The sequence below is a fragment of the Lactuca virosa genome, chromosome 5 (assembly GCF_052849685.1).
Source record: "Lactuca virosa cultivar CGN04683 chromosome 5, Lactuca_virosa_CGN04683_v6, whole genome shotgun sequence".
NCBI classification, from domain to species: domain Eukaryota; kingdom Viridiplantae; phylum Streptophyta; class Magnoliopsida; order Asterales; family Asteraceae; genus Lactuca; species Lactuca virosa.
In genome coordinates, this window is record NC_136430.1 from 194910856 (window position 1) to 194937896 (window position 27041).

At 33.2% G+C, this 27041-nt stretch overlaps 1 long non-coding RNA gene across 4 annotated transcripts; it reads right to left on the reverse strand.

The window, feature by feature from the left end:
• Positions 1-6832: 6832 nt before the first annotated feature.
• On the reverse strand, positions 6833-10191 carry LOC145116609 (uncharacterized). Of its 4 annotated transcripts, none has more exons than XR_013712222.1 (5): positions 9596-10191; positions 9381-9437; positions 8879-8994; positions 8531-8632; positions 6833-7130 (listed from the first exon to the last, which is right to left on the reverse strand). It is a non-coding gene; the product is annotated as an uncharacterized LOC145116609 (long non-coding RNA). The 4 variants fall into 4 exon arrangements; XR_013712221.1 differs by having other exon boundaries at positions 6833-8178; XR_013712220.1 differs by having other exon boundaries at positions 8070-8632.
• Between the last annotated feature and the right edge of the window lie 16850 nt (positions 10192-27041).

Consider the following 27041-nt stretch of genomic DNA (forward strand, 5'->3'; position numbering starts at 1 on the left):
CAGTCATGAGGATATTCTGTAATAACTAAAAGGTTTTTTGTTGATTTTATGTGAAATGCATTCTTCCAAAATACTAAATATGTAAAAAAAAAGTCAATGTAGTTGCTGTTGTGGTAATTTAGGGTGTGAAGGTTTTGTTTGTTATTGAAAAAAATTTTAGTATTTTGAGATATTTTTTAAAAAAAATGCATAAATCTTTCAAGGTCTTTATGTTATGATAGAATTTTGTAATATAATGTTGTATTGTTTTATTTTATTTGGTTTTTTTGTTTTTATAATTTGTAGTTTTATTCCTATTATTTTGATGTTGCAGTTTAGTTGTTTAATTAAATGTGTTAAATTCGTAAAGAATGTGGAACATGAGAAGAGGATGTAGTGGTTAAATAAATCTAATTCTCACACAATCTTTAAAAATTAATGTTCATATGGGGATTAATATTGAGTATTTGTATATGTGTTTGTTTCTCTATGTTTGTTACTGTGATTTTTGATGATTTAGTTTTTTTGTAGCAAAGCTTTGGCTTTAATTGTAATATAAACTTTATACTTATGTGTGATGCATTCTTACAGAATAAAAAGAAGTAAAATTCTAATAGAATCATTGTAACAGAAGTGTATGTGTGTACATTATACTTATTAGCATTCTGGTAGAATTTGATCCCAAGAATTAAAATTCTAATAGAATCATTGTAAGGGTATGTGTTTACATGCTTACTGAATTGGATTGTGACTGGTTAATTTGGAGATTGCTATTAAGTAAATGTATATGTTTTTATTACTGTGATGTTTGATGATTTAATTTATTTGTATTTACTATTTGGTTTTAATTCTGGTAGAAACAGGTTTTGGATTTGTGTCTCATTCTTACAGAATGAAATCTTATATAATACTTTTAGTTTTTATAGGTAATGAAGTATGGCTGGTTACTTTGAAAACTATTATTAATCGACTTTAATCATTCATTTCATTAGTTGTTGCAGAAGCTGAGCCAGTCCCAATTAATGTTGATACTACAAGCCAAACAAATGTGAGAAGGAACTACCGTACCAGATCAACACCCGTTAAAGAGAATATCAGTACTCAACCTACACGTAGATTTATTTTTTTTGGTTGATGAAGGAAAATAACAAAAATGTTAGAAAATGTTGATAGCCAATATGTATTTCTTGTTAATTAATGAAGCAGAAGGTGTCGGAAGTGGACCAAATGATATGAATATTGTTGGATCAAGCAAAACAAAGAAACAAAGGAAAACAACTTCAAGATCAGAACATGGAAAGAACAATGTAGAATCTAGGAAGTCAGGTTAGATCATAAGTGCTTGTAATTAATGAGTTCAACTATATGATTCTGATATGGTTAATATAGAGTTTATTATTTTATTGAAGTTGTATTAGACGATTAGTAATTGTGTTTGTGTGATACAAGAGATGTTAACAAAGATAAAAAAGACACAATACAAATTGACAACACAAGTGTAGGAAGGCTGAAAAGGAAAGGTTCTGCTAGAAATACACCTGATAAGGACAATAAGAAATCGTCGGAGGCAAGTGGTGAAAGGAAAAAACCAAGAGGTTTAAATGAGATTTTTATGGAGAGTATTAGTGGGGCAAAGAAAGAAAATGAAAAGGCTAAAATTGGTGTGGATATGGAAGATAAGGAAACTGTTGTAAAAAGGAAAAAGGTAGTGCAAGATGCACATTCAAAGAAAAGTCCAAAGAGAAAGAAAGGAAAAGTAGAACATGAAAATGATAAAATCAAAACAATGGAGGGGAAGGTCAGAAAAATAAGCAAGGACCATCCAGAAGGTTATAGAAGACTTGCAACTAGGATGACTCCTGGAAGGATAAGTTCAGCTGTGAAAGTAATGTCACCCGCACAGAAAAATAGGATTGTGTCAATGGGATTTGGTTCACTTCTTCATATTGACATAGACACTACTCCGGGTTTACTTAACTACTATCTCTTAGATCACTATGATCCAGATAGTAGTCATCTAGTTCTGGAAAATATGGTCATAACAATTACGAAAGACACAGTGCATGACATGTTGGGTTTACCAAATGTGGGGGAAGACTTTCTGAGCATGAGTAGTTGTGATAAAGATAATGAAGTTCTGCAAGAATGGAAAGGGCAATATGATAAAAAAGGGTTCAATGGTGAAGAATACCTGAAAAGGATCAAAAACATAAAGCAATACAGTCTTATGTTTAGGCTGAATTTCCTGACCCTTTTCATTAACACATTTGCTGAATCAACTTTGAGTGGTACCAATCAAATTAATGTTGTGAATAAGTTGGTCTTGGTAAAACACTTCTCTAAAATTGATTGGTGCAAGTATATTCTAGATTGTTTGGTAAGCAGAAAACAACTGTGGAGAAGAGATGATAAGACATGCTATTACAGTGGACCTATACTCGTTTTGACGGTAATATTGTTGTCTATATTAAATATTTACTTTACTTTACAATAGGAATATGTATAATGAATTAATTAATGAATTTTAATCTTTTTGATGTAGCTGGTGTATGTATATAGTATGAAGTTCACAGGTTTGAAGATAGTGAAAATGTTACCGTTTGTTAGAAATGTTACAGGTGCTTTACTTGAAAAAATAGAGAAGTTGGAGATTAGTGATGGGGGGTTTGGTAGGCAGTTACCGGAAAACTTTGAAGATATTGGTGATGATGATGGAATGGTTGATGAAGATGAGATGTTGGACGGGATGATGAGGGATTATGGTGACGAGGAGGTAATATATGAATTCTGTGAGAAAATTTGAAACAAGATCTACAATAAATTTATTTTTCACACATTTGTTTTGTATATTCTCGTACAACTTAACATAGACATACTTATACCACAGTATCATGATACCACAATCTTATTCTGTAAAAATATATGTAATAATAATAACAGTAAATTTATTTTGCTCATGTTTGATCTATATATTGTAATACAGATTAGCATTCTGGTAGAATTTGATCCCAAGAATTCTAACGGAATCTTTGATTAATCAATAGGTAAAACGAATTTAGAAACACTTATTCTTTAAGAATAATAAGCATTGTGTTTTTGTTTTTTATGTATATTGTAATCAACAGTTATATTCTACTACTTTTGATAATAAGAATTGTGTTTTTGTTTGTTATGTACGAATAATAAGAATTGTATTTTATATCAAACATTCTAACAGAATGTGTACATATAACATAAGGTATAACACAATTTACGAAGAACTGTTTTATACAGAAATATAAGAACAAAAATACATTTACAACAACATCTCTGTAGTCATATGATAAATAAGAAAATGTATGGAATTTTAATCAAACTCAGAATGAAAATTATTAATAGTAATTCAATGAAAACATAAACTTACAAGGAGAAACCCCTATAATTCATGAATCCATATCATTATTATACTGAAATAAAACTCCATAAAATCCGATAAGACTAAATTGAAAACATTATTCAATTCCTAAAATATGTTGACGAAGTAAACATCTACTCTTTGTTGACCCTTGCTTGAGGACAGTTCATCCTATCATGACTAACACCAAAACAAATCTCACATCTTCTTATTTTCTTCCGATCTTTATGCACTTGACATTGATTGACATTCCGATCATTGTTATCAGAAATGTCCTTCTTATTGTTATCAATACTATCTTTGTTCTGAAAAACACAACAATAAAATTCAAAAAATGAATTTCATCACTGAAATATCGTAAAGAACAAATATGAGATGAATCTGATAAATGATTATTCTGAACTATGAATATAAAAAAATTTATATGCATATGATAAACGATACTTCAACACTATAAAAAAAACTTCCATGAACAACATACCTCCATTAACGAAATATCAGAGTAAGAAAATTGCTCTGAAGATGATGAACTATGAATATGCAATGGAATAAAACGTATACGATGGATATATATATATATATATATATATATATATATATATATATATATATATATATATATATATATATATATATGTTAATTTAATAGCCTGATATTTAGGAATTTGATTGATATCAATCAAAGTTTAATTAACTGGGAAAATATAAATTATATTGCAAGATTACATTAATACCATTTTAGAATAATTGGTCCACATTTGTCCATACAATAACACAATAACTAGATTGAACACTTGAACCTATCTCTCTCTCTCTCTCTCTCTCTCTATATATATATATATATATATATATATATATATATATATATATATATATATATATATATATATATATATATATATCTATATATATATATATATATATATATATATATATATATATATATAGCTAGGTTCAAATGTGGATTGACATCTATTGTGTGGACGTGTGGACAATGTTATTCTGTGAGAATTACAAAGAAAATATGTTGTTTGATAATATGAATACGTTCAATCTTATATAATTATTTTAATTATTAAGCATTTTCATTAATTAAATCGTCTATAAGGTTATTATACACTTTTTTTTAATTATTCTCATTCTGTCATAATGTTATCAGGATGTTTATTGAGTCGTATTCTGTAACAATTAAAATAAATAAAAAACGATGAATGAAAACAAAAATGAATTAGAATTGGTGAGAATACATTAAAATAACAATAGTTCTGTGAGATTGAACGTATTCACATTACTAAACAACATATTCTCTTAGTAATTTTCATAAAATAGCATTATCCACATGTCCACACAATAGTTGTCCATCCACATTATAACCTAACCCTATATATATATATATATATATATATATATATATATATATATATATATATATATATATATATATATATATATATATATATATATATATATATATAGTAGTCGTTTACCCGCGCAAAGCAGCGGTGGCGAATAGTTTTCAGCGGCGATTAATTTATTTCATTGAATAGTTTCATTGCGGCTATCAGATCAAACCAAAAAAAACCATTAACTGTTAATCAAGATACTAAATATTCATAATTCGTTAGTTTTTTCTGTCCCTGAACACTGATAAATCATTTATGTGTCATTTCATTGCAAATTGCAATTAATCATTCAAAATATTAACTACAAATCACCGTAACATCTAAACTTGTTTTGAAACTTTAACCGCTTTGGTGTGATGTGGGTTCGAAATATTTAACCCATTTTTTATTTCCAATGTATGTCGAGTTGCTTTTTCTGGTCATGAAATCTCATTTTAGAGTTTTTATATATCCGGTCTATGTTGTCACAAACGAAGACGCATACTCTATTTTTTTTAATATAGAAGATCATATTATTATATTTGTAGGAGATAAAATAACTAAATGCAGACATAAATAATAATATATGGTATAGTTTAAAAATTACAACATAAGCCTTCAACGAAATCCAATGGTCGTTAATCGTTAAAAGTATGTGGGTGTTTTGGGTTTAAAATAAAACTATGTTTCGTTATTGGGTCAAAAATAATAATATGTTTCTAATCTATGTTAAAATTAAAAATTTCAGCAATTAGTTTTCCATCTATAATTAACTTCTTTTTCTTTTTCTTTTTGGTGGGCAATGAGTTAGGTAAATGTAGTCAAATTTGCTTAGCTTTCAAACCATAAACAAATGAAACTTTGACATGATTTTTTTTTTTTTGTTAATGTAATAGTATAAAAATAATCTTTTGATATCAAGTTGACACTGAAAATCTATTAGTAAATATTATGTATCTATGGTTATTTACTTATTTACCATGTAAACGGTTAGTTAGTAAGTGATATATTTAAAATCTAAATATCTAAGTACCTATACACATAATTCATATCGCAAAAGGTTTAATATCAAAACCAAGTTTTGATTAAAATAGAGAATTTAGTATACCTATCTACTATAATGCATTTTTTTTTTTTTCGGACGTTGATTTGTTTCATTCTGACGATTAGTTTCGGCGGTCATCAAATTGATTCATTTCGATTTGTTTCATTCTGGCGATTTGTTCATTTTGGCGATCAGCACGATGCAGCTATTCGGCAGTCGATGGTCCATTAAATAGTTTCTCTTCAAATAAAAACTTTGTGCACGAGCAATATGGTCCTAAAACGATATAAATTGAATTTTATTATTATAAAAATATTGTGCAAGGCAATATGTTCCTAAAACTGTAACAATTGAATTTTATTTATATAAAAACAATTTGCAGGAGCAATATTGTCCTAAAACTGTAAAAAATAAATTTTATTAATATAAAAACAGTGTGCATGAGCAATATGATCATAAAACTGTAAAAATTGAATTTTATTAATACAAAAACAGTGTGCAGGGGCAATATCATTCTAAAACTTTAAAATTTGAATTTTTTTTTAATATAAAAACAGTGTGCAAGGACAAAATCGTCCTAAAACTATAAAAACTGAATTTTATTAAAATAAACACTGTACAGGGGCAATATGGTCCTAAAACTATAAAAATTGAATTTATTTTTTAATAAAAATACAACGTGCAGGGGCAATATGGTAAAAAAAGTGAAAATCCATAGTGTTTTGATATAAAAGCAGTTTTTAGTATCCAGTATTGTCCAAAACTGTAAAAATTAAATGTTATTAATATAAAAACACTATGCAGGGGAGGCGATTTACATTTCTCTACGAATTCAAGCAATATCCAACCAGCAACTGATTTACTTAACGACTTCAAACTCAAAACCATCTGTAGGTGCAAAATCATCCAATTTAACATAACTCACCAAATCTATCTAACTCAAAAGCAGAAACGGTCCATTTAACATCATATTTCCAACTTTTCTCCATTGAGACCTTTGATATTAACAATCAAATTCAACCTCAAACACAGTAAATAATAACATCATGAATTAGAGTAAAGTAAATAATAACATCATGAATTAGAGTAAATCGACATATAGCCCCAAATTTTGTTCCAAATACAAGTCGCTCTCCTTCTAGGAATTGTATTCCTATCATCCACAAGCTCAATAGATTACCATAAATCATTGTATGTTTACATCCAATCCACCTACCAGCCCAATCCAAAGCTAAACCATACATTTTTAGCAAAGGTGTAGTTAAAAATACAGTTTAAACTCTCCTGATGCAACTATTCCATGCTTTAGCATTCACAAACTGCTTGGAAACTACAAAATAAAAAATAATATTTAAAATGAGTTCACACAAACACGGTGTGCAGGAGCAATATCGTCCTAAAACTGTAAAAAATTAATTTTATTAATATAAAAACAGTTTGCAGGGGCATTAACATCCTAAAACTGTAAAATTGGTTTTTTTAATATAAAAACAGTGTGCATGGCAATATGGTCCTAAAACTATAAAAATTGAATTCTTTTTAATATTAAAACAGTGGGCAGGGACAATATGGTCCTAAAACTGTAAAAAAATGAATTTTATTAAAATAAAAACACTGTGCAAGGGTAATATGGTCCTAAAACTGTAAAAATTGAATTTTATTTATATAAACACAGTGTGTAGGGGCAATATCGTCCTAAAACAATAAAAAATGATTTTTTTAATTAAAAAGTGTAAAATTTGATTTTTTTTAAGCATGGTTATACCAATGTTTCTCTTACTGTGCTGGAAAAACCTCATTATATAATCCTTAAAAACTTTAGATGCTGATAAATAAATGAAAAATTAATAGTTTAAGTTAAATGATAATTTGAAAAATGATGAGTTTATAAAATTGTATACCAAATATTTGAAACAAAAACTTAGTTGAGAAAAGGATCTCTGATTTCAGGTCTGATGAAATAAAAAAATACAAATAAAAGTTAATTTTTGTTGATCTTGTTTCTAGATCTGCTGAAATGAGTCTCGGTTCCCAAGCAAAGAGCCACAGGGTGTAATATCTTATACTTGAATACCTGATACCATCTTAAGACACCCGAGTAAATATTAGTTAAGAGTAGCAAAACCAAGATGTCAACTAATGAAGTCAAGCCTAATACCTTCTTACACTTACTAAGTTGTAACAACACAAAAATATAAAAATTCATGGGTTACTTTATCATACCCTAATAAAAATTAGATTCCTTAGAGTACAGTGTGAAAATCCTTACTCTTAACCATTGACTAAGATTCAGTTCATCATAACTTGAGGTAGGTTATTAAATGAATAAGAGCTTGAGGCAGCACAAATGGTAAAATATTTCCAAGCATATGACTATCCTGTACTAAGATCAAATATATGTTAGCATTTAAGTTCATAGTGAAATAGCAACATACTTTCAATTTGTTTTTATTTTATTTTTTTAAATAACAAAGTATGTTGTTATTTCTTGTTAAAACCATATTTAAAAAAAAAAAAAAAAAAAAAAAAAAAAAACTAATGGAAAACTACCCTTCACCACTTGTTCCGATCCCAAACAGCATGTGACCAAACTACCCTTTTATACGTTTTTTTGTTAAAAATTAGGGATCCCAATCTAACCCAAGACCTATGTTTCAAAATTAATGACCAAACTACCCTTTCTCATCAAATTAATGAACTTAACAGTTTGTTATCTAACTGTTAACAGACCTGTACAAGGAAAGCCATGTCCACAACAAGGCTAGTGATGGCACCAACTACAAGACCCAATACACCATTAGCTACAATAGAAGAACCAACATCAACATCAACCTGCCAAAAAAAACATTTCAACAAAGTCAGTTCTGCCCAGATTAAGTCAAAGAAACAACATTACCATGCATAGATATCAAGATTAAGTGCCAGCTTAACCTACTAAGCTCGTTAGGTTAAAAAAGAAACAGCCCCTTAGTCTAGTCAGTGTTTCATTTTGACTTGATGTATAGAAATTTAGTATCAAACACAAAGGATTTATTAAAGAAATGAAAAACACTAAAGAGGAGATAATATGTTCATTACCTGTTACAACTTTTATGTGACCACCCTGTCTAGCCAATGCCAACAAACAATCAACCCATGTTGAAAGATTTATTCTATGACACCATTTTTCCAGCAACTTTCTCCAAGATCGGTACCTACCCAAAAAAGTGTCAATGACAAATAGCTAGTTAGCTACACACATACAAACACAGGTTAGCATACACACACTATAATATATGCACACACACAGTCTCAAACCATAATATATAGCATACACATACAGACACATAGCTTGAAATAAATCAAATGTCTGCAATTCAAGCCCATATGTTCCAAAACAACATCATATCCACCATAAACAACTATCTCGAACCCCCCAAAATAACATCATACTCACCAAAATATTTTATCTACTTCATATTTACCTGGAAACAGGGTAAAAAAAATTGATAAAATTGAAACCCCACGCCAAATGAAACCACCGCAATAGATAAGAAACTCTAAACTCTGTTCAGAAAACTTATAGAAATTTTTTTATTACCTAGATCCGTCTGGATAAGGAGAGAATACCATTATTTCAAGACACCATCCTTCCTTCCTGACACCAAACAGTTAAACACACACAGAGATCAAGATCCAGACGAACTAAATACACATACAAAAAAGTAAACGCACAGGAAGTTCATCATACAAATTAAATTCACATATTTATAAACAAATAGATAAAAAGTCACATACGAAGGTCATCATACAAACCTTTCCATTTTGTTTGTCAACTCCAAATCCCATTTCACTATATGTAAATGTCTGCAAATGTTACAAACTGCAAGGAGCAAAACATCTACGATTTTGAGTTAAATAAATGGTTATTAATCAAGAAATGAACAGGGATGCTGGTGAAGTCTAGGGTTACTGGGGATTTGGGTTTTTTTAAAGAGAATATAATTAGTGGTGGATAAGGTTGCTGTGTAGAGGAACAATGGTGATGAAGGTCGTGGTCGTGATGGTGATGGCCGTGGTCATTGCAGTCGACGTGCGTTAGCAACGATTTCCGACTGTCGAGCAATGGTGAAAGTCGTCGACGGTGGAGACGAGGACAGGTCTGGATGGTAGACATATTGAGGGAAGCAGTGGATTGTGGCGATGCATGAAGATTTTGAGCATGAAATTGGGGAGAGGAAGATCAGAGGTGGACGTGGTGTGTTGGGGCTATGGTTTCTTAGATTGAAGATGAGAGTTCTTCATAAAGGGTTTTCGATTTTGAAATTGAGATCACGAAAATGGAGAAAGTCACAAGAATTTGGGGGTAGTTGGCGAGATCTCAGGAGTCAAACGTAGACTCGATTATCAGGAGATTAAGGGATTCTATGAAAAGCATGCATCGGCTAGTTGTATAAATTGTATTAGTTTTTGTACAATTTAATTTAAATAAGGATAATGTTAAAATTTAATATTATTTTATTAATAGTTATTTGTATTATTAGCTTAAGGTTTCGACGTCTTAAAAAAATAATATTATTTTATTCAATCTATTTATAGAAATAGTAAGATTTCTTTTATAAGATAGTATATATATATATATATATATATATATATATATATATATATATATATATATATATGGGGTACATCTACAAAGATCTAGATTTATTTATAAAGGGGTTGTCACACCCCAAAATCGGAACGGCGGAAACGTTATGGGCGGAAGACGTCATGTTTAGTATCACAAGTCATTCATCATAGTAAGCGAAGTAATAAACAACCATTTCATTAGAAAGAAAGTGTTTACAAAGTATGTGATTCACATAATATAGAATACATAGCAAATAATCAAAAAGACATGAAGTTGAAATGCTCCATCTTCTGAATCCCAGAGCGCGTACCTGTCTACTGGTCTCTTGAGAATACAAGTTATTTTGAAAGCGTAGATCAGCATTTAAGCTGGTGAGTTCATAAGATTTTAGTGATGTAGTAAGTAGTAAGAAAGTTTGTAGAAAGTTGTAGTAAGTTGTAGTAAGTTCTGTCTAGAAAAGTTTGTCTGTTCCTCCAGAAAATCTTATATTTCCTGCTTTGATGAAGGATAAGTAAAAATGACTCTACAATCCTTTCTATGAGTATTAAATGGATACAAGTTATATAAAACCCAGAGTAAACAAACAATCGGTTGTGTGTATCTGCCCTAAGCCCACAACCAAACAAGGAACAGGAAATAAAGCGGAAGACACACATCCCATTGTTTGTTAGATCTTCGTTGTATATAACCCATGCGTATTCACTCGGTACTCACGGAGTTAACTGTAATAGTTCCTTTATATTTAATGAAAAGATCCTTTAAGAAAACCCTTATTTCTTATAATAAAATGATAACCACAGTAGTTCCTTCTATAATCACTTAGTTTATACTAGCTATATATAATCTAATATCGAACATATAGTTAATTGTGTGAATCTGCCCTAAGCCCACAACCAAACAAGGAACAGGGAATGAGGCGGAAAGCACACATCCAACTACCTATCGGATATTAATTATATATAACCCTGGTGTATAAAATAAGGTATTATAGAATTAACCACCTAAGGTCCTTTAAGTTTTACTGGTTTAATAAAATGGATTAAACCCTTTACTGGTTAAGTTTCTAGTGTTGTATTCCAGAAGTTCTTCATTTTTGAAAAGTATGTTTTGTACTAGAAAATTGTGCATTGAATTAGTGTCCTATGACCTGACCCATACATGGTACCCCTTATGATTACTTGGTGTATACAGAACATATATATAGCTAAGCTCGGATAGAGAGTAGGCTAGGTGTATCTGCTCTAAGCCCACAACCAAACAAGGAACAGGAAATGAAGCGGAAAGCACACATCTTACTACCTGTCGGACCTGATTAATATATTTCCCTGAATGCATACACTAAGGAATCATAAAGTTAGCATTATAGGTCCCTTTCTACTGAATGTACTAGACCCGACTGCTCTGTGTGTCGTTTGTAAAGTGTAAGTTTTCCCTAGTTTATAACTATATTTACTCGAAAATAGTTTGTATTAGCTTTCAAGTGGAACTGCCACTTACTGAAAGTAATGGGAATTTATAAGTACACAGTTGTCTTTTGAAATGACATTCTGTAGTACTAATTACCTTAAAACATGTATGTTTTAGTAAGGTTATAATGTGAAGGCTAGTGCCCGTACTATACGTTCTCCCTGTCAGGAGATTATGGGGACCAAACGCAACCTCTGCAAACAATTGCAAGCCGTGTAATTCACATTAAAGTTTTATGATCATGTATACCCAATTTAACTATCACCTTTTGTTACAAACAATGAGTTAGTGATTCATAATTAGATCTAGTATGTTCTCATGCTATAACATCTTAGTATGTTCGTTATGTTATAGTGTATAGTGTATAGTGTATAGTGTATAGTGTATAGTATGTCTCTCTGATGTATTGTTTCTACCTCGTTTGTTTCTCTTTATGTTATCGTGTATTGTATCTAGTATGAACTGAACCTCTAAACTATACCCCTTATAGTTTTCTAGTATTTTACTTGAACTGTTATTGAAAAGACTCATTTTTCTACTAAGTTATGCTGTTCCTTTAAAAACGGAGTTTTGTTAAACTATAAAGTAACATAACTTTAAAAGAGTTTTTGAAATTTTTTGACTACTTATAAATGACATAAGTAATCTTTTGAAAATGTTTATAACAAACAATTACACAATTATCTTTGTGTTCAACTTGTATTCCCCCCCTTAAAAGCATTTAAAACAGTTTAAAAGATTGATTACGGGGTATGAACTCACCTAATGTAGGTGATTCAAGCGAATATGTGTGTAAGGATAAGAAGCTCCACGAATGAAGTCCCGAGACTTAACGAGTCCTAAATGACATATAATGGCATATACTGACATAAATATAGTGTTTGGAAGCAACCTAATGCAAGGAAACACCTCACGGGACTACGAAACACTTTGACCAAGTGTTGGAATCACATGTGATTGGACTACGGGGTGTTTACGGCCAGGAAAAGGTGTTTACGGCCAGGGTGTAAACTCATGGTCGTAAACTCATGGTAATGTGCATAAGAGGGTGTTTGAATGCTAGGGAAACTTGAGGGATCATTGCTCTTCACAAGGATGAGCAAAACCAATGTTTTGGAGGGTGTTGAGGTGTTTACGGCCAGACCATAAACTCCATGGCCGCAAACTCTCCAAATGGTCATATCTTGGGTCTTAAAGGCAAGGAGTTTCAAAGGTTCAAGTGTTCCAAAGGTTAACAAGGGTCTAGAACTGTTTAAGGCTCAAAACACCACCCTTTTATGGGTTTACGGCCAGGGTGTAAACTCATGGCCGTAAACTCTCCTTGATGATGAGTTTGATGAATTTTTAAGGCTCTAATCATGTGTTCTTACTAGATAACAAGTTAAGGAGCGAGTACTTACGATATAGAGGCTTGAAATGGTGATTAAGGTCCAAGAACACTAGTGTGTGTTCTTGGTGTTTCTTGAAGATCTAAGAAAAGATGATTTCCATGGATGAAATCATTAGATGATACTATATTAAGAGATGTATCAACAAATCAAGGAAGAACACTTACAACTTTTGAAGATCTAGGATGAAAATCGGGATGATAGTTGAGAGAGAAATGGAGTGTTCTTGAGGTGAAAGTGAGATAATGAATGAAAATGAAGGATATGAGTGTTAAAGGGGGAGTTTACGGCCCACCTTGAGTTTACGGCCGTAAACTCAAGTGTTGTGGCCGTGAACTCTAAATGAAGAGGTTAAGGCTTGATTTGTTGAACAGTGTCTCTAGCAGGTAGATTCTAACACTCATTCCTTAAGTGTACTAGGCTTAAAACTCCTTAGAATGACCTTTAACAAGGCTAGAACTCATTACCAATGAGTCTGACACTCAGTTGAGTTGACTGACTGAGCTTTCAAAGCAAAACATTTTCGGGTTGTCACATCATCCCCCCGTTAGATGGAATTTCGTCCCGAAATTAGCTTTCTTACAGTATTACTGGGGTTGCGTTCCTCTGATTAGCAGAATACCCACTCGTAGACCTGGCAACTTTACCCTGGTGTTCATGATAGGATTCGTACTTGGTCCATCTATCATTACCTCGTGTATACAAGTCGTATATAATTAGGATTAGTAAGACGGTCGGATGTGCGACTCTGCCCCAGGTCCACAACCAAACAAGGAATAGGAGATAGGGCGGAAACACACATACTAGATCTGCGTAATCATAATCGTATACCACCCTCGCGTATACACTTAATAGGGATAGGTGGGCTGTATTCGTCCTTAGCCTCTATGCTTGAACTTGGTCTGCTGGACGAGTGGTAATTCGGAAAGGTCTGCGGACATACGACGGCAAGGCTTCGAAGGACAAAATACTCTTCGTACGAGTACTTCGGGGTTTAGAATACGAAAGACAAAACTGAGGTCTGGGTCGGACTGTCGTTACGAATGACGAAGGTTTCGTGAACTTGACGGTCGAGGCGATAGAAACATATGAACTTAGTATGGTGAGGACCACGCCAACTCATGACGAATGATAGCGACGGACTCTTTAATGAACAATGTTTTGGCCGATTTGAAAGAAATGTCTGTTATACGATGATGTACTTCCCTAGTGTTCTCGAAAATGTACTCTTTGTAAATGTTCTAGTACTTTCTGTTTTCCTCTTGATGTTAACACTTCTACGTATCGTACCGCGATGTGCGCATACATACCCCGAAAGTGCTTTGTTATCTAGTATTGATACTTTAACTACGATCATCCTTGGTACCACTACGATCGCCTGGAATATACAAGTTATGAATAATTAAGATGAATAAGACGGTCAACTGGGTAACTCTGCCTCAAATCCACAACCAAACAAGGAACATGAATTAAGGCGGAATCACTCACTCTAAGTCTGCAAAATCTTAGCTATGCACAACCCTAACGTACATCCTAAGCCATCATAGCTTCTCAGAACGGATCTCTTAGTTCTTTTGAATACTGTGACCTACTTCATTATGTGAGTTATTATAATTACTTTTAAGTTTTATCCCCAAGTTTTAATCTTATATAAATATAAATTAATTTTTTTCAAAGTAATTATTATTTCGAAAACGTACCGCTGTTCGATGACGACTCCGAGGTCGATTCTCCTGCGGTGATCATCAGAATTCTTCCATCTGCTCTTGAGTTATTTGTTATCGGGCAGTCCTCCTGGTAGTGTCCAGTCTCACCACAGCCATAGCAGGCTTGGTTTTCTTCAACTCTGGGGACTTGGGAGATCGGTTGAGCCGGTGCCCTACAGAAACGGGTTGTGTGTCCCTTTCTGTGGCAGTTCAGACACTGCATTTCCCGGCATACTCCGGTGTGGTGATAGTTGCACTTTCCACACTTCGGGAGAGTTCCAGCATTAACTCTTTTAGGTTTTCCCAACCTATTGAGTTAGCCACTGATAGGGTCAGTGACTTAACATGGCTGTTCCACCATGTTAGGGATCTGTTGGAGAAGGTGCAGGCAGCAAACTTCACTTTGCTCCCTTCTGGGCACGAACAGATTTCGAAGACCGAATGTGTTTTCTCGAACCATCGCATCAGAGCGATGACTCCACCATTTCCATCGAAGGAATTGGGTTTGCAGTTCATGAAGTCCTTATACGAACACTCCCTTGGGTGTTCGTGAGTAACTACGGGGTTGGTTAAGTGGGTACCGCTACCAGATCCGAGGGTACCACTTTCACCGAAGTGAGCTAGAGCAGTTGCCACTGCGGAGGATATCGCTGCTTGAAGAGCAGCAGGATCGAATTGCAATGGTGGAGTTGGAGTTATCGGAGTAGCGCGTCTGTTTGATTTGCGAGGAGGAATCTTTGCTAAAAGAATACAATGATGAGATGGAATAAGTCTAAAGCAATGGACACAAGCCGAAAGCTGAAAAGACAAGGTTATCCTAGTTCTGGGTGTATCGGGTCTTGACTTCCACAAGGTTCTAGAATAAATTCATAATTGAGTCTATACCTAATAAACTTTATGAATTTGGGATAGCTATCCTCGAATGAATATCTGTTGCCTGAATAACTGTTACCAGCTGCATGTAAGAAAATAATCCTAACACATAATGTGAGCAGTGTCTCCAGTCGCTCATTAAGTTAACAATATTATTATTTATTAGTGTGACGTATAAGACGTTATGGGTTACTTCGGTTGATCCCTCTTTGAAAGCTCCTCATGAACTTGCTCTCGTTTCCTCCTGACTCTTCTGTTGTCTACTATGAGGAAGTGGTTACATCTACTTGGGCTTGTCGTGCGAGAATGTAAGTGACTAAAGAATCTATGATATTTAAGTGAAACATTATGGGGTGATCCTTACAGAGTCCTCCTATAATCGCACAATGGATACAAGTTGTATATAATTCAAGATTAAATAGACCTTCGAATAAGTGATCCTACTCCAAAACCACAACCAAACAAGGAACAGGTAGTGGAGCGTAGATCACAAATTCTAAGTCTATAAATTCTCAATTATATATAACCTTGGAAGTATACATTGTAAAATTATAGACCTATCCGTAAGGGTCTTTTAAGTTATCACATAAGTTATTTATGTAGTGCCTTAAAATACTCCTATAGTATTTTAATGTAATCTACTTGGTATGTTTTAAACTTGTTATCGCGTGATAGTATCATAGAATACTCCTATAGTATTCTAACTCTCTGTACTTGATATAGTATTCTCTTGACTAGTATTAGGTAAGTTTTAAGACCGTTGCAACACCACATCACTCCCAAACACATGTCGGTCACATCTCGAATGAATATAGTTGATCAGGCTATATTGATTCTAGCTATGATTACATAACTGTCCAGGTTTGACCACAGTGTTCAACCTTTAACTTCTTCTGTTCTGTTCTTCTTATGATACTTGTTCTAGTATGTATATATGTATAAGCAAGTATGTATACTTTTATAAGGTATCATTATATATTTAAAATATATTCTTATCCAGAGCACTTCGGCCCCATTGTATTTATAGTTGTATATCTTTTATCGGTTGATATACGTAATTCACTATAAACAATGCTCTGATACCGATCTGTCACACCCCAAAACCGGAACGGCGGAAACGTTCTGGGGCGGAGGACGTCATGTTTAGTATCACAAGTCATTCATCATAGTAAGCGAAGTAATAAACAACCATTTCATTAGAAAGAAAGTGTTTACAAAGTATGTGATTCACATAATATAGAATACATAGCAAATAATCAAAAAGACATGAAGCTGAAATGCTCCATCTTCTGAATCCCAGAGCGCGTACCTGTCTACTGGTCTCTTGAGAATACAAGTTATTTTGAAAGCGTAGATCAGCATTTAAGCTGGTGAGTTCATAAGATTTTAGTGATGTAGTAAGTAGTAAGAAAGTTTGTAGAAAGTTGTAGTAAGTTGTAGTAAGTTCTGTCTAGAAAAGTTTGTCTGTTCCTCCAGAAAATCTTATATTTCCTGCTTTGATGAAGGATAAGTAAAAATGACTCTACAATCCTTTCTATGAGTATTAAATGGATACAAGTTATATAAAACCCAGAGTAAACAAACAATCGGTTGTGTGTATCTGCCCTAAGCCCACAACCAAACAAGGAACAGGAAATGAAGCGGAAGACACACATCCCATTGTTTGTTAGATCTTCGTTGTATATAACCCATGCGTATTCACTCGGTACTCACGGAGTTAACTGTAATAGTTCCTTTATATTTAATGAAAAGATCCTTTAAGAAAACCCTTATTTCTTATAATAAAATGATAACCACAGTAGTTCCTTCTATAATCACTTAGTTTATACTAGCTATATATAATCTAATATCGAACATATAGTTAATTGTGTGAATCTGCCCTAAGCCCACAACCAAACAAGGAACAGGGAATGAGGCGGAAAGCACACATCCAACTACCTATCGGATATTAATTATATATAACCCTGGTGTATAAAATAAGGTATTATAGAATTAACCACCTAAGGTCCTTTAAGTTTTACTGGTTTAATAAAATGGATTAAACCCTTTACTGGTTAAGTTTCTAGTGTTGTATTCCAGAAGTTCTTCATTTTTGAAAAGTATGTTTTGTACTAGAAAATTGTGCATTGAATTAGTGTCCTATGACCTGACCCATACATGGTACCCCTTATGATTACTTGGTGTATACAGAACATATATATAGCTAAGCTCGGATAGAGAGTAGGCTAGGTGTATCTGCTCTAAGCCCACAACCAAACAAGGAACAGGAAATGAAGCGGAAAGCACACATCTTACTACCTGTCGGACCCGATTAATATATATCCTTGAATGCATACACTATGGAATCATAAAGTTAGCATTATAGGTCCCTTTCTACTGAATGTACTAGACCCGACTGCTCTGTGTGTCGTTTGTAAAGTGTAAGTTTTCCCTAGTTTATAACTATCTTGACTCGAAAATAGTTTGTATTAGCTTTCAAGTTGAATTGCCACTTACTGAAAGTAATGGGAATTTATAAGTATACAGTTGTATTTTGAAATAACATTATGTAGTACTAATTACCTTAAAACATGTATGTTTTAGTAAGGTTATAATGTGAAGGCTAGTGTCCGTACTATACGTTCTCCCTGTCAAGAGATTCTAGGGACCAAACGCGACCTCTGCAAACCATTTCAAGCCGTGTAATTCACATTAAAGTTGTATGATCATGTATACCCAGTTTAACTATCACCTTTTGTTACAAACAATGAGTTAGTGATTCATTGGTATAATTAGATCTAGTATGTTCTCATGCTATAGCATCTTAGTATGTTCGTTCTGTTATAGTGTATAGTGTATAGTGTATAGTATGTCTCTCTGATGTATTGTTTCTACCTCGTTTGTTTCTCTTTATGTTATCGTGTATTGTATCTAGTATGAACTGAACCTCTAAACTATACCTCTCATAGTTTACTAGTATTTTACTTGAACTGTTATTGAAAAGACTCATTTTTCTACTAAGTTATGCTGGTACTTTAAAAACGGAGTTTTGTTAAACTATAAAGTAACATAACTTTAAAAGAGTTTTTGAAATGTTTTGACTACTTATAAATGACATAAGTAATCTTTTGAAAATGTTTATAACAAACAATTACACAATTATCATTGTGTTCAACTTGTATTCCCCCCTTAGAAGCATTTAAAATAGTTTAAAAGATTGATTACGGGGTATGAACTCACCTGATGTGGGTGATTCAAGCGAATATGTGTGTAAGGATGAGAAGCTCCACGAATGAAGTCCCGAGACTTAACGAGTCCTAAATGACATATAATGGCATATACTGACATAAATATAGTGTTTGGAAGCAACCTAATGCAAGGAAACACCTCACGGGACTAGGAAACACTTTGACCAAGTGTTGGAATCACATGTGATTGGACTACGGGGTGTTTACGGCCAGGAAAAGGTGTTTACGGCTAGGGTGTAAACTCATGGCCGTAAACTCATGGTAATGTGCATAAGAGGGTGTTTGAATGCTAGGGAAACTTGAGGGATCATTGCTCTTCACAAGGATGAGCAAAACCAATGTTTTGGAGGGTGTTGAGGTGTTTACGGCCAGACCATAAACTCCATGGTCGTAAACTCTCCAAATGGTCATATCTTGGGTTTTAAAGGCAAGGAGTTTCAAAGGTTCAAGTGTTCCAAAGGTTAACAAGGGTCTAGAAGTGTTTAAGGCTCAAAACACCACCCTATTAAGGGTTTACGACCAGGGTGTAAACTCATGATCGTAAACTCTCCTTGATGATGAGTTTGATGAAGTTTTAAGGCTCTAATCATGTGTTCTTACTAGATAACAAGTTAAGGAGTGAGTACTTACGATATAGAGGCTTGAAATGGTGATTAAGGTCCAAGAACACTAGTGTTTATTCTTGGTGTTCTTGATGTTTCTTGAAGATCTAAGAAAAGATGATTTACATGGATGAAATCATTAGATGATACTAGATTAAGAGATGTATCAACAAATCAAGGAAGAACACTTACAACTTTTGAAGATCTAGGATGAAAATCGGGATGATAGTTGAGAGAGAAATGGAGTGTTCTTGAGGTGAAAGTGAGATAATGAATGAAAATGAAGGATATGAGTGTTAAAGGGGGAGTTTACGGCCCACCTTGAGTTTACGGCCGTAAACTCAAGTGTTGTGGCCGTGAACTCTAAATGAAGAGGTTAAGGCTTGATTTGTTGAACAGTGTCTCTAGCAGGTACATTCTAACACTCATTCCTTAAGTGTAGTAGGCTTAAAACTCCTTATAATGACCTTTAACCAGGGTAGAACTCATTACCAATGAGTCTGACACTCAGTTGAGTTGACTGACTGAGCTTTCAAAGCAAAAAAATTTCGGGTTGTCACAGCGGTACATCTACAAAGTACCGGATATTAATAAATAAAACACATAAATATATACAAAACTCACATCAGTATCGATAAAGGCGTTAAGAGTATAGGATTCATTACTTTTAGTAATTGTCTAATCAATAGATACTAGTAACATGAACAAGTACTTCAGTATGTCAATTTAAAAGACAACAGTATACTTTCATTTTTCCCTTTACTTTCATATTGTGACAGTTCCACTTGAAAGTTAATGCAAACTATTTTCGAGTTAAGATAGTTATAAACTAGGGAAAACTTACATCTTTTCAAGTGACAAACAGAACAGTCGAGTCTAGTACATTCAGTAGAAAGGGGCCTATAATGCTAACTTTATGATTCCTTAGTTTATACATTAGGGATATATATTAATCGGATCCGACAGGTAGTTGGATGTGTGCTTTCCGCTTCATTTCCTGTTCCTTGTTTAGTTGTGGGCTTAGAGAAGATTCACCCAGCCTACTATCTATTCGATCTTAGCTATATATATATATATATATATATATATATATATATATATATATATATATATATTCCGTATACACCAAGTAATCATAAGGAGTACCAGATATGGGTCAGGTCATAGGACACTAATTCAATGCACTGTTTTCTAGTACAAAACATACTTTTCAAATAGAACGACGATCGACCTCAATCACAATCGATTTTTCTACAAATGTTGTCATTTTACTTCCATCGAATATTGTCAGCTCTACTGGATGATGTCACGTTTGCCTCTAAGTTTGAACGGAGTTGGTGAAGGTGATGCTGCTTTCGGTTACACGTAGTAAGTCGCCTTCGTCCTTCTGTGCTGAAGATTGATAAGGTGAGTTTTGTTCTAAGTTTTGGGAAGCAATATATCTCTAGATTCTAGGTAGTTCTTATATATATATATATATATATATATATATATATATATATATATATATATATATATATATATATATATATATATCATGATGTCATTTGAAGACTCTTACACATGGCCAATAATAGCGTAATGATCCCCTGCTCCATCTGACCTCCTCGTTCGCAATACATATATAGATTCTAGGTAATTCAGTGTTTCTTTTTTCACTTGCATCAATTTATGATCTAGTTGTTTTTTTTCTTTAACATGAAAAATAGGAAAATATATCAAATAAAAATGATAATATTTCTACTCAAATACAAATTTAAATAATCTTTTTAACAATATATACAGAGACACACTCTCAAGTAACAAATACCACTAGAATAAAGTTACAATATGCAGGTCATCCATCATATACTTGATGCAATATTATTTTTTCTCCGATGCACATCAAATAGGTATAGACTCAAAATACACAAACCAATAGAGTTTTACTAATATGAATATCCCAAAATTATTTTTTTGCACACGTCTTTTTCATTGTATCTCTTCCATCGCTATCTACCGTCTCAGTCCTCCGTATCAGAAATAGGCATATACTTACTTAAAAACATATGCATTGATGCACTTAAAAACATTGATTTTTTTTGGTTTAAAAATTGTAGTTTTTTTTTAATATTCCAGATTTTTTTAAATTATTGATTTAAAAAAATTTACTATTAAAAAAAATGGAGTTATTTTATGACAATTTGTAAAAATTGGTTAGAGTTCGGCGGTTAAACCACCACGAACCGCTATGCATTAATGACCAATTTATGTAATGTTATGTTTACAATTTATATTTAAAATATTATATTCATAGTTACCTTTAGAACATCTCAAACTACACAAACCGTATCTCGTGAAATATTGAATAAAAAATCATCAAAAACTAATTATATATGTGACGTTAAAAATGAAATTTTGCGTGTATTTAGGACTAATTTGAAAAGATTATGTTCTCCTAATTCTGTAGATATAAATAATATCCAAAACGGAGATCGTATGAGAAAGTTACGCCTCTTTAAAGTTATACAAATCAATATTTATCTGATTTTCCCCGGTTGTACACTCCCTTCGTTCTATGAACCCTTGTTGATTCTGAACTTCGTTCGCGAAGGCGCCAGACTTTTGACGGGCCAGCCCTTTTTATGCGCTGTTTTCCCAAAGAAGTTTTGTTCCTCTGGGTGCTAGGCGCTTCCGTGGTTCGCGAGAAGGAAAAAGGACTCATCCTTTGTTGCATCTGGCTCGAGATGATAAAGAGAGAGCTTCGTCTATCGATGAACAGCGGATTGACGGAGCTCTAGGCATTGCTTTGTTTTTCTCTCCTTTCCTCTCGCACTACTTCGTTTGAAATAGCTACGAATATCGTAAATCGCTTTTGAGCATGTTTTTTTGACTAAAACTATGGTCTAGTATTTTATTTCATTTTTATCTTATTTTTAATGTCGACCAAAATCAAATTCATAAAGTATGTCGAATCTGAATCATTTAATCGTGGAATTTTCAACGTCATTTCACGGAGTTCCGTATATCCAAATAGAATCATATCTGCATTTTTGGAATCATCACAATCGAGACAATAAACATACATTTTATAAAAACTAGTTGTGAGACCCGTATGTTATACGGGTTGATTCAAACAAAATGTTAAATAAGAACAATTAAATAGGAAGTTTATTTGAATTTGAAAATCTAAAATAAGTGAAAAATATGAAAAAAAATCAACATGCAAAAAATAAATAAATTAAAATTGACTCATGTACTAAACATGTTAATTATAACGAAATTTTAAATACAAATGTTTAAATTGTAAATTGATTTGAAATTGAAATTGAAATTTAAAATTTAAAATTTGAAATTAATAGTCATTATGGTATGTTTAATTTATGGAAACTAAATCAATGATATATTAGAAATGAACAAATAAAGTAAATGACAAGTGGAAAATAAATATATATCTTAAATTATGTGAAAATGACATGTGACAATTTGAATGAGAGAAAGACATGTGACAAATTGAATGAGAGAATAATATATGGCAAAAAAAACCTTCATTTATTAAGGAAGATTACATGAGACAATATGATGACAGAGGAATCAAGAAACTAGATTGATATCATATAAAAATAATTTGCCTTTAATTATTACAAAAATTATCTCTTAAAAAGTCAATAAAGAATTTTCCAATATTTGTGCAATGGCTTAAGATGGAAGCCAAGAATAGGGGTGTGCGGTGCGGTTTGATGTGGTTTTTAGTCAAAACCGCAAACCGCACCGCATGTGCGGTTTGAATTGTGTGGAAACCGCAAATCGCAGCGCGGAGGTTTTTAACCGCGTTATGCGGTGCGGTGCGGTTTGATGCGGTGCAGGTGGTTTTGATGCGGTTTGATAATCATCTTTTAATATTGCATATTTAACTTTTAGATACATTAGAAGATTTCTTAAGATATCAAAATAGAAATTATTTGTAATCGTAAAATTATTTAGGATTGATGAAAACATATTTTTCCCTTTTGGATAGTCGTCTTTTTGGCAAAATATGGATAAATATCTCCTGACTAAGTTTCTCCATGTATATATATCTAGATTGTAGATATTACTACAAGTGTTTATATGTTTTGATTTAGGAGTTTCACAAACATATTTATAATTTATATAATTGTTATACGATTTGATAGATTTTTGAAATTTTGGATCACTAATTTGATATATATATATATATATATATATATATATATATATATATATATATATATATATATATATATATATATATATAAACTATGTGGTGTGGTGCGGTTTGAACCGCGGTTTTGTATCAAAAAACAGCAAACCGCACTGCATAGTGCGGTTTACGAAAATTACAGACCGCGAACCGCACCGCGAATGTTGAAAACCGCATTTTGCGGTGCGGTGTGGTGCGGTGCGGGCGGTTTATGCGGTTTGTGCGGTTTTATGCACACCCCTAGCCAAGAGTACACAGTCACTTTCATTTTCTTTTTACTGATCTTTCTCTCCCTCTCGTTTGTGACTACAACGAAGAAGATGAAGAGGGCCGACGACCAATCTCCGGTGGTTGGAGCACCTCTTCTATCCTCCTCTTCCCTTTTTCTCGATGATAAACTACCAACTAAACACCCATCTAATCCACTAGACTAATGCTACCCATCGGCGACCAAAAATAGTCCCGTCGTGGGGACCTTCCGTCAAAGGCGACTGTCGGCGAGCCAAGGCACTACCGCTGCCATCTCAGCCTCTCCACCATTCCCAAGCTATGTGAATTGATGTCGGAAAGAAGGAAAAACCTCCTATCTCACTTGACGGCAACCTAGCTGCCCCGTTCATTCCTTTCTTTTACTTCTTCGACTAGATTAAGCGCCGGTGGTGCTTTTCCGATTCATCACTGCTAGCAGCCCCACCTCTTCTCTTATTTCCATTCTTCTTCCTTATCCTGTTTAGACCGAACGAAAGTGGCGCCCTCCATGGATTTGATGGCTATTGCAACTCTCTTGGGTTAGATTGTTGCCGGTGACAAGGTCAAGCGAGCAAATGAGGGCTCTCCGAAAATTGGTGGATGCCCTCCTCACGACATGTTTAGCCTCCACTGATCCACCCCTTTATTCGATCGGCTGCTTCGATAGAGTTCCATTCTTCCGAATCTAAAGAAGACGAAGCCATCACCTTCATTTTGTATATATTGGTGATTTTTTCAAAACTAGTCCCTACAATTATAGTATTAAATAAAAATCAGCCCATTTAATATAAATATTTACAAGTTTGGTCCCATTTGAGTGAGTCATTACAAAAATGGTCCCTCTACTGTTTTAAAATATCAAATTGTTCATTTTGATTTAATTTATCACAAATCATTATCTTGTGTTCGATAAATTACAAATCAACCCTTTTTTAATGTAAAGTATTTAAAAACAAGTCCCTTTGGTTTAAATTATTGCAAAACAAACCCATAAATGTTTTTAAAGTCCTACAATGGTTACATTGCGGTTACTCACGAAAAGCTTCACCAAAACGAACTAGGATTGAGATCACGCATCGAATGTGAGTTTCTAAGTCCCCTCTTTTAGAGAATTTTTATTTAGGGAGAATACATGAGTGTTTATTAAAGTTTTGATGATTTGCAAGTTTTATACACAAAATAGCATCATACTTATTATTGGTTAAACGTTTGTGAGATAACAAATAAGCAATCTAAATTGTATAAATCATCAATAAATCATATAAGCTATAGTATAATGCTATAAATGATATAAGTACACATTGTTGTGATATATTAATTAATATTAATAAAAATTACATGATTTTAAGTAGACAACTATAAAGATATAAGTTATTTGATGAATCATAAATTGTAATACTCTTCGTGTATATATATATATATATATATATATATATATATATATATATATATATATATATATATATATATATATTGAGAAAACATGAAAATACATTATACATATGACCAAATATGCAATTCAACATAATTATGTACAAAAGGAATATAAATTTCCTTAAATGTGAAACACCTCAAATTTTAAACCAAATTTTTCATTTTTATTTTACCAAAATAAAGTTTCATAAACCAAGTTCTCAACCACATAATTGTTAAAACAACCATTGTTACAAAATATTATAGTTCACAACTGTCCTAGTAACAAATCTCCCAGCGAGTGTACAATTAGACTTTCACCTTCCCGTGGTCCTCAGAAGTACCTGCCACATATAAATCAACAACTATAAGAATGAAGCTTACTGGGTTCCCCAAGATACCACATACCGCACAACATATGTAAACAACTATGGGTTCTCAGCAACCCTGGGGACTATCAGCAGTCCCAGTGAGCTAACAACACGTCCTGTGGGTTATTAACAACCCTGGAGACTATCAACTGTCTCAGTCACCTATAAACAACATAACATAATAATAACAGCTAGACCCAGTTGGTCGTCACAGAGACAATTATTTTACCACACAGGTAAGAATAAGTGAGGAGACTCTCCTGATACAGACGACAAGTAAATCTCACACCCAAACTGTTTGATCAAGACTCTACCTAATCAACAAAATAATTAACCCTAATTAATAACTAAGGTCTAAAACGCAACCCATGAGTCCAAATCCCATAACTAAATCTCCTAAGGGCAAAAAGACTATTTTTCCTTTCTCATGGTCCAAAACCCGTAATCTTGACCACATGTCAAAAGTCAACGAAGTCAACTGCCCAGCACATACGATGGGCATACTCTTCTTTACGCGGGGCGTACATCGCAATCAGAACCCATCGAGGGTGGAACTGGCTATGCGAGGCGTAGCCAGGAGTACGCCTGGCGTACTCCGTCTGCCTTTACTTTCACAAAATTTGTGTCTTAATCCCTTAAGACAATTAACCCAACCTCAAATCTGACCATTCTAATATGTCTTAACCCATAAAGTCATCGACTTTAAGCCTGTGCATCGCTAGAAAAGGCCCAATGCAACAATCATTAACTTCTAATACACTATAAGCTACTTTACCCATGCATGAGCCAACGGAAATGATCAAGCAACCATTTTTATGAATTTATAGGTCCTAGAATGCATGAAAGGACAACTACAATTCCCTAGAGTGCTCCAAACTCATAAAGGTCCATTCTTTGGGAAAAAAGTTCATAAAACTTCAACCATGAAGATCTAATTAAAAGCTTGCGAAGGTATAGACTTTATACCTTAAAATGATGCACAAAGAGGAAAGGTTTTTGGATCTACAAACCTTCTACCATCCACTCCTTCTTCTCTATTCTCCTTCTTCCACTACAAGCACCAAGAACACTAAAAAAGCATGTAAAAACTCACACAAGCAACTTAACTCGGAATTAGGGCTTAGGGAGGGTT